We start from the raw sequence: 9,164 nt of genomic DNA, 5'->3' as shown, positions 1-9,164 counted from the left end.
ATTGGGGCGATAAAAATCCCAATCAGCTTGCTTTAGAAAAAAAATTGGTTGCAACCTATTGCTGCCCCCAATTGTAGGCATAAACTTGGAATAATCCCTTTCCCCTTTGAGTTCACAACTACCCTCTTAGGTTTTAGTATTTTCCATAATACCCTTCTGGATTCCATTTGGTGCCTACTATTGGAGCAGCAGGAACATAGCTGCAACCCGGATAGCAACCAATTTTTCGTTGAGAACGAGGAATTACCGACACAGCTACAACAGAGTTGGGTTGGGCCGGACTTTTAAGACCGTAGCCCAACCCGGAGTCCCCAGCTAGGCATTGGCCCGACTAGGCAACTGCCCTCAAGTTGTCTCCATAATAGTGCTCCAATCCTACCAATTTTGATAGGCCTTTTAAAGTGAAGGGGATGGGAAAAGAGGATGCCCACCTCACCAAACAAGAATAAATGTATTTAATGAGTTTGCCTGTAAGTTTTCCACCCCATGTATTCAAGCATACACAGCCTTGGTATTTTGTGAGAAAATAGTACACTTTTCCCACCCCTTTTTGCCTATCCCACTGTTATCTGACAAACAAACAGGCCCTTAGGGATTTCAAGTCGATACATATAATTGGAGCAGCAGGAACATGGCTACAACCTGGGCAGTAGCCAAATTTCGTCGATTTTAACCTGCCCTGTATTTTAACTCAAATCCTCTTGATCCATTACTTTCACTTTTTGCACCCCTCATTTTCATAAGATTTCAAATTGAAGGAAGTAAGTGTATGTACTATGCTAGCACCACAAAAAAAATAGCGCTACAAGCATATAATTTGGATGGGCATGGTTTTAAAAATTGATTGGAATCGACGGTATTGGCTGATTTAAAACGGAATCGATAAATGATGATCTTGATTCACATCGATTCTTTGACTATTGAGTATGATCGAGTCTGATCGATTCTCAATCAGTTCTGGACAATTCAATCAGAATTAATGGAGATGGATACTTTATCTGATTCGGAGCTTTTACAGATGATCTGTAGAGTTTTTAGGCATTCAAATTTGTAGTAATAGCATTTTCCGGTAAATCAATGATCTATCATCAATCCTTATAAGAAGAGATAGACCAATTGTAACTTGATTTTTATCAATTAACTAATTAGAACCTTCGGAACACTCATATAACATAAATTTTTGCTTTTACATTTTTAACTAGGGATATAAATGAATAGTCGAAATCGGTTTCTGTATCCGCGTCTGAATCCGTTTAGCGCTATCCGAATCCGTCCGAAAGCTAAACGGATACGGATACCGATAGGCTATAGCAATCCGAAAAGGTATATTTACATGTAAACGGATAAAATATCCGATCTGTAACCATGTCTGTATCCATTTAGCATTATCCGAATCCGTCCGAAAGCTACTCAAACACGGATGCAGTTATAGCACTATCCAAGTACAATCCGATCCGTTTACATCCCTATTCTTAACAAGGAAGTTTTCTACGTGGAAGTATCAGTTAGAGTTCTTATGTTACACAAGGCAGCTTTGGGCCATGGACACAGGGCCCAATAACACGTCATATCTAGAGACCTTACCCATGGCCGTTGGGGAGCAGTGAGGACAGATCCCAACCAGCCATGGGCTGTGGGAGCCACGGCCCATGGACGGTTCAGATCTTTCTCCATCATCCCCAAGTGGGGAGCAAATCCGGAATCTAGCCGTGCCCAGCCCGCTTAACAATACTATTGGACTCAGTACAATTAACCCATCCATTAGCCAACGTGTTTGGTGCGTTCTAGGGTCCAATTTTGGCCCAGCAAAACCAAACCCACCCGAAGTCTGCTAAAAATTTTCAGAAAGGCAAAAATTGGAATTGGATTTTCAACCGGAAAATTAGGCTACGGTTGGGTCAGGCTTGTTGGGCGCTAGGCCCTAGACAGGCCCATCCTTGATATATATGTACATACGTATAGAACAACATGTTGGTTGTGAAGTTCAAACTTAGACATAACAGGGGAATGACTGCTAATATTTGACCCTCCCAAACCTTGTAGTAGCACGAGCCTAGTGCACTAAGAGACCCTTTTTTATATAGGAAAAAGCTTTTATATGCAGCCAGTGCTTCAGCCATTGGTGGGGGATAGAGGACGATGTCCAATACATATCTGGCCCCTATTGAACGAATGGCCAATGCACAGCCAAGTATGCAAACCCTCATTTGGTAGGTAGCATCAATGGGGGTGTGGGACGAGATATCATACAAGAGGAGCAGGAGGGTCATTTCAAAGGACATAAAAGAGAGACAATGAATGCTAGCTTATGGTACACCGGCAGTGTGCCCAACCTCTTCCCATGAGTGAATATATGTATGAAAAGAAAGAAAATAAATAATTCAAGGTGAATCAGATATATAAGTGAACAACACATTAATGCAAACAAGGAGAAAATTTCTCTTCGCCACATTTAAGAGAATCAATGGACACCTCTTCTCCCTATTGTTTAAAGTCCTGATGATTACAAAGACAATAAATATATGGAATCTCTTGACATGAGCGAAGAGAAACATGGATTAATAAACAAATTAAGAAAGGAAACTACAGAAAATATACTTAGAAAACTATTGAATATAGCCTGAATAGAATTACAGTCCATGCAAAATAAAGTGCTACCAATAGTACACCCAAAGTGGTTGAAGCTGCTACAGACCAGAGGAGAAATTTAATGATGAAGGACATGGTCTGGATGTTCCGATGGGTTTTTGAGAATACAAATAAGAATATGCTAGTAATGAAAGATGTGCATAGCAAGAATAGGGAGAGTGCTAGAAGACATATTATTGTACAGGTGATTTGTTTCCCACGAAACAATTGGCCAATACCCATTATCCCTGGTATTGAGACTCCAATCGCCAAACCCTCAACACTCGTTGCAATTGTCTTGAGATCATCTTCAGTATCGTCTCTTGTGTTTGCCTCAGAATTTAAATCTGGCTGTCGTTGGAACAAGGATTTGGTGTCATAATGATTAAAATTGCTATAATGAAAAATAAATATAGGGAGAAAGGTTTAGTCTGGTGGTCCATATAATCCAACTATGGTCGGGTGTCTATTTCTATCATATAGTAGTTTCATGTCACACATCAATTTCTTTTATGCAAGTATATGACAACCAATGATAGGTAATAATTGTATCAAGACTTCTACCTAGCTATGTCAATTGGTTTTACATATAGATTAGCTGTGAATTATTAGAATGTAAATTGCCTCCATAAATATCACATGATATCATTCACAATAAATATGAAATCATATTCTTATGTCTTTTAGAATTTAAATGTATCAAAAGGAACCAAGTGGGTAAGAATCATGGTTTGAGGTATCAGTATCGGATCGATATTGCACGATTTTAAAGGTGATTGATATCGATATCTGGCTGGAACTGTATCAGTGAAATTGTACAGACAAAGGGTAAAATAGTACCCAAAAAAAAAAAAAAACCAAAACTAAACTTATACGATACGGCCACTGATCTATACCAATATCGTGCAGTAAAACCATGGTAAGAATATATATCTATTCCTACTACCTTCCACACATACTGGCAAAAATTCTTTAACTCATTGTGTGTTGTGTTAAACGTACAGATATTCAAATTTTGTGTGTGTTAAATGTACTAACATTCAAATTTTGACTCAAACAGACTAATTAAGTGTTCCTATTGTGGTAATTTTTTAAGGATTGTGTCCACCGTCCAGGTTCACTAATATCTAACAAAAAATTGGTGTGAAAAAATAGGTTGCCTTTATTTTCTCAGGGATTCAAATTGGTTACTTCATGGTTTCTTTTCTAGAAGGCACTAAGACCCAAAACTTAGATTAGAAAAACAATTCAAATACAAGAATATGTTAAGATATCCAAAATCTTGTCTATGGTCTTCAGCTATCAATAAGGTTCTGTCTTTTTGCTTCACAACTTAATGAGAAAAGGATCTATCATCAAATCTAAAGGGTCTCTATGGAATGCCATTAATCCGGTCTCATTGATGGTATGATATTATTCACTTTGACAGATGGGCTTCAAGTTTTTTTTTTTGGGTAAGAGCCTCATGATTATAAAACACAAAACACATAATATTAAGTAAGGGAGGTCATAGCATATATGCATATTTCATGGTACATCCTAGGCAATGTGGGATTTTCTATGGTTTTACATCTACGTTTCCACTGCGGTTAGATTCCTGACAGCCAAATTCATTCCTTATTTCGATACCAATGAAGTGCCATGGATCTGGACCCACCGATGACACGGTATTATCCACTTTAACAGGTGGACCTAACAATTTTAAAATACTTCATGCCAAGTAAGAGAGGTTATAGCATATATATGCATTATATGGCACATCCTAGACAATGTGAGATTTTTCTATGGTATTATACGCTATGCAAACAGTATCACCGTAAAAGAGTGATGATCAGATTGCAGAGCTTGACAATCCATGATGTCGAACCCTTTTGCCAAGATTCAATTCCCTCATTTATTGACTTGAACCAGACCAGATCCGTTCTTGAAAAAACATGTTCTTTCCTTTTTCTGGCCCACTCAACCAATGTGATGAGTGACTGCTAAAGGGAAAAAATCCAAAACAAAGATCAAATCTCCACTGTCGTTCATGGTCTATTCTATCACGGCTCTTAGAAGACAAAGAAAATATTAGGATATGATTCTTCATCAAATCTTTCCTAATTTATTCCTCCCAATTAGTAGCAACAATCTTGCTAATTGTCAATCAATGTTTATCTTAATTGATTGTAAGAGTAATGTTAGGATTATTTTCTTCCATCATTCCTTATATATTCATCCTCTTTTATGTATATATTCCATATACAATTATAATGAAAAACACACACAATTGCAGAATTCTGCAATCCATCTTCTTCTTATCAGAAAATTTCCAACTTCGTACGATAGTTAAAGCTCCTTTGCATGGATACCATTGACGTATTAATCTTCGGCAATCACTTTAGCTGACTGGTTGCCTTTGATTATTGGTTACCTGTTTGACCTAAATTAGTAGTCATTTACTTTTATGTGGCCCCCAAAGAGAAAAGACCAATTTTATATGTGCCGATAGAAAGTGAAATTTGACTCGAAGGAGACACACTACCCGGTGTTTGTAGGTAAGGGTGTTAAACGTTGCGGTTTCGGTTAAATGGTATGTATTGATTCGATTCATGATGTCTGAGAAAGACATCAAAATCAAACCATTTATTAAACAATTTCATATAAGATATTAAAATTAAATCATTTATTAAATGATTATGCATTTCGTGAATGGTTTCATAGAAAATGTCACATCTAAAAACCTATTCTCATAGAAAAAGATAATAAGTAATTATTTTAAGATCGAGTTTTCCTCAACCCATGGTGAATGGGATCCTATTCATCGCGGGGCTGGGAGAGGGCAGGAAAGGGTATCGGGAGGGTATTACGGAACATACTAAAATCCTAGGAGGGGTTTGTAAACTTTAGGATGATGGGTGAACCATCCTCTATGGGTGGAGGGAAACTTAGCCTGTTATTATATATAAATCTACTATTCCACTCTCATAGAAAAATGTATAAATACTTATTTAATATAAAATTACTACATCATGTTTACTTTTGAATGATTATTTTTAAAAAAAACATAAACAATTTCATCAATATGGAGATGCCATCATGGGGATGTCGAAGTTTTGAGAGAATGTTATTTATATAATATATAAATTAAAAGGAGCAAAGTTCTTTGTGCGGTGGTGTACCGCCTACACCCAGACACTGGGGTGAAATGGCAGCCTCACCCCCCTATGAAAAGTAGAAATTCAGCCCCTAATGATGTGTTTGTACGTGCTCTCATAACGTAGGGGCCACACTCTCCACAGAGACCACTCTCCCAAAATCGAAATTTAATCGGTTTAAACAATTTCATTTTTTAAACAAAAAAATGAGCCATTTAAATAATGATCTCATTTTTAAAACAAACCAAACCATTTATCAATTGGTTTCGCAATTTCAGTATAAACAGCTTGATTTGATTTAGATAAACAGTTTCGCTTTGGTTTTGACACCCTTAAGTATTTGTGATTTCTTTTTAGTAAAGTGGTTTTGTATTCTGAAGCATGGGCTACACCAGTGCTGTCTATGTCTATCTGTCTCCTTCCCCAAACAAAGGATAGAGATGTTTTCTCATAAAAGGAAGAGAGAGATGTAAATTTTTTTTTTTTCTAAGGTTGTGTCCACTTATGTTGTGCAATTCACCGATATCCCCCAAAAATAGAGAAATTATGTAGAAAAATAAGAGGGCTTACAAGACATAGTCATTTTAAAAGGGACGGGGTGGGAGGAGCTAGGAAGCTAGGTAAGTTTGATAGGTCAAAAGAGGAAAAGCTTCTGGAAGGCACCCATATCGATTTATTTAGACAGACTTCACAGCCAAGTCTCTAAGCAGATCCACTTCATTAGACAAGCTTCACTGCCAAGGTTCTAAGCAGATCCACTCGATTTGAAAGAAAAAAACAAAAAACCAAAGATCAGACCCATGACATACACAAAGGAAACGGTTGTTTTTTTTTATTTGGCCAAGGTTGATCCTATGCTGGTTTTGAAAGATGTATTTCGGTGGATTAATGATCTACAGATTCAACCCCCCTCTTATTCTATACAGGCACCTTCACCATGCAGACACTCATCTCATGAATTGAATCAAGTTTCTAACCCTGACTTATAATTTCCTGGCTTAATTTGCGTAGAAACTTATGACCCTGAACTAAGATTAACCAGTTGGGCTTTTTCCATTTTGCTAGATGGCCAGAAAATTATAACATCTGCAGGTAATCTAACAACCAATGACGGGATGGAGGCAAAACTTTACGGGCTGGTACAAGGGTGGAAGCATGTTGTGAAGGCGAATATTAACATCAAAGAAGTGTGGTGCTACAATAGAGATATCTGGTCTCTTTTTTATCCAAGTGACAAAATGTGTTTACCTTGGAAATTACTTAAAAACTATTTCACTCTAGCCGAAAAAACTACAAATTTCTCTAGTGTTTGTTTCAAATGGTGTAGCAACAAAATTCTCTACAATACGATCCTGGATTTAGCTAGAACTAGTTTCAATAGCACTTGTAGCAATTTCAGTGATGTACATTTTCCTTTTAATTAAAAACCGTTTTTATTTTCATTAAAAAAAAAAAGGACCTTAGAAGAATGTGTTTGACTTATGGGAATCATTTGGTCCAAAAAGGGAAAAGGTGGGTATTGGTAATACGGTGAAGAGGCTCATTCTTTCGATATCTCTAGTGGCCCCGCTCTCCCCTCAACTACAAGAAAACTACGATACTAACGTAGAGGATTCAGTGGTGGTAATAAAATATGGGAGAAAATTCTTTGTCCGGAAGTGTATCCTATGCCAGAACTCCCACGAATCTATCTCTCTTGTTCCCATTTGAAAAGACACTTCTGCTCCTTGTTTTAAAGAGAGAGATAGACACATGGGAGTGCTGGCGTAGGCCACACTCCTGGACAGGAAACTACTTCCCTTATATACTACCCCTATATACAAATATACATTCTTTTTTAAGCTAAATTTTTTATCGTTATTGATTTCCATTTAAAAAAAAAAAAAAAGTGGAAATCAAAATTTTTTTGTATTGACCAAAAATGGTTCTTGAAATGGAATCTTTTCCTGGAGAATTCTGGTTAAAACCTAATATTTCAATGTCAACAGATCACTTTTCAAAATTAGGTGGTTTAGACTTAGTATTTTCAAATTTTCAGATTCATAAAATTTTTTTTTTGCAATGACCAATGATGGCCCTTGACATGAAAAAGAGTGGTGAAAGTTTGGTTTTTTTGATAGAATCAAAAATAAACTTCGAGTAGAGAAGTTTGAGTAACTACAGTGTAGAGAAGTGGCAGCAAGGCAGATATTGAGCGAAATAGAGAGGTAAGCAAAGGTAGTTTAGGGAGTTAGGATTTGCGGGGGAAAAAATAGGTAAAAGTTTGATTTTTTGAGGGAATCAAAAAGAAATTTCAAGTAGGGAAATTTGAGTAAATACAATGTAAGTATAGGGGATTGATAAAAACTTTCCTGTAAATATTAAAAACAAAGCACATAACCATTTTAACTTTGAAAATCCATCTCAAGGTAAAAGAGAAAAAACTATTGGACCTTGTCGATGTAAAACTTCCACTATGATAAATAATGTGATTACAATTCTCTCTGAATAATGCTAGAAACTACCAAAACATTAAGAACAAAACATAAACCTTCTTGAATAAAAGAACAATTCATCAAATAAGGTGGATTAATTGGCTTCAAACACAAGTATGTCTAGGGTTTATTTACTCTTTCTTTAGACCGAGTTGAAAAGATTCTTCAGTCGATAACTAACAAATGATAAGTGAAACAAAAGTAATTTTGATAATTGTTATTGTGGTATTTGTTTCAAAGGGTGGAGATCAAAGCACAACCAATATGCAGTTCAAGTGCATGTGTGGTACTGGGAGGACCTAGGAAATGACTATTTCTCATTGATGATGTAAATATGCAATCAATCAAAGGTTGTGAAAGGATTGATCAAATTAGAAATATGTGGTAAATATAAACTTACTACATAGTATTAGTGGTTGGTTTTCTCCAATGTCTTAACCTTGTCTTTCGAATTTTCGACGTTATCATACTTTTCACCTCTTGAAACAATGTACACTTGAGTTTAGATTGGAAAGAAGAACAATTGAAGAGACCAGTGATTGTTACTATGTGTAGTATATTTTCAATAACTTCACAGATCATGTGAAAACTTAGGGGTTCAAGGAGTTTTTATAAAAATAAAAATGTCATGCCAACAATGTAACATACTTTTTGTATTCACCTCACAACAATTATATGGAGAGATTTATTGGTATTGGTTGGCACATTTTCCATTTCTCATTATTCATGGCTTGTAGCAACCCAAATGCTTGGATAGAGGAGAGAGGACTCATGGATTACGATTCATTATCAGATTTATCATATCGGCTATATATGGCCGATTCATATATAGATACTGTGTACTAAAACCATGACCGATAAGAATATTTAGTTTTTTTTTTTTTTTTTTTTTTTTTTTGTTAAGAATATTTAGCTATTCGTGCTA

This window comes from Telopea speciosissima, chromosome 9 (genome assembly GCF_018873765.1).
Source record: "Telopea speciosissima isolate NSW1024214 ecotype Mountain lineage chromosome 9, Tspe_v1, whole genome shotgun sequence".
NCBI classification, from domain to species: Eukaryota; Viridiplantae; Streptophyta; class Magnoliopsida; order Proteales; family Proteaceae; genus Telopea; species Telopea speciosissima.
The sequence above is the reverse complement of the archived record's forward strand: the minus strand, read 5'-3'. Positions refer to the sequence as shown.